The following is an 835-nucleotide window of genomic DNA, read 5'->3' on the forward strand; positions in this document are numbered from 1 at the left end:
GGGGGCAGCAGGGCAGGCACTACGAGGAGAGGCGACGGGACCTGAACCTGTTCAGCCTCCACAAGAGGAGACTGAGGGGGGACCTGGTGACCACCTATAAACTCACGAGGGGGACCAGAAGGGTTTGGGAAAGACCTTGTTTCCCCTAGCGCTCCCCCAGAGTAACAAGGAATAACGGCCACAAGCTGCTGGAGAGGAGGTGTAGATTAGACATCCGTAAGAACGACTTCATGGTCAGGGCGGCTAGGATCGGGAACCAACTTCCAAGGGAAGTGGTGCTGGAAACTACCCTGGGGGGCTTTAAGAAGAGGCTGGATGCCTACCTGGCTGGGATCATTTGAGCCCGGTTTTCTCCGGCCCAGGCGGGGGGTCGGACTTGAAGATCTACCAGGTCCCTCCGACCCCACTTCTGTGATTCTGTGACTTTGCTGCCACCAGTTTGCTTGCTTCATTTCAAGTGATACGAGATCGCTATTTCTTCAGGTTAGAAATCAGGGTTCACGCACAAGGCTACTAACAGGAACATGGCAAGTGTTATAAGCCCACAGATCTTCAACTGTGCTTGAACTAATAAAGCCCCATTCAGGTTCCCGGCTCTTCAGCTGAGGGGGTATACTATGAGCTACAAGCCAGCAATACCTCTGCAGGCCTTTTTTAATGAGTTTCTATAAATTCTCATTGTTCATGCACCGGACTTCCATATTTTGACATTGCCCCTTTGCTGCATATGAACAAAAGAAGCAATCATTGCTTATGACTATGCTTATGAACAAAATCACCGATAATTTCCTGTATCCCCAAAGTATTATCTCATGAAAGGTCCACCCCTGTGCCC

Source organism: Crocodylus porosus, unplaced genomic scaffold, assembly GCF_001723895.1.
Source record: "Crocodylus porosus isolate Cpor-Errol unplaced genomic scaffold, CroPor_comp1, whole genome shotgun sequence".
NCBI classification, from domain to species: domain Eukaryota; kingdom Metazoa; phylum Chordata; order Crocodylia; family Crocodylidae; genus Crocodylus; species Crocodylus porosus.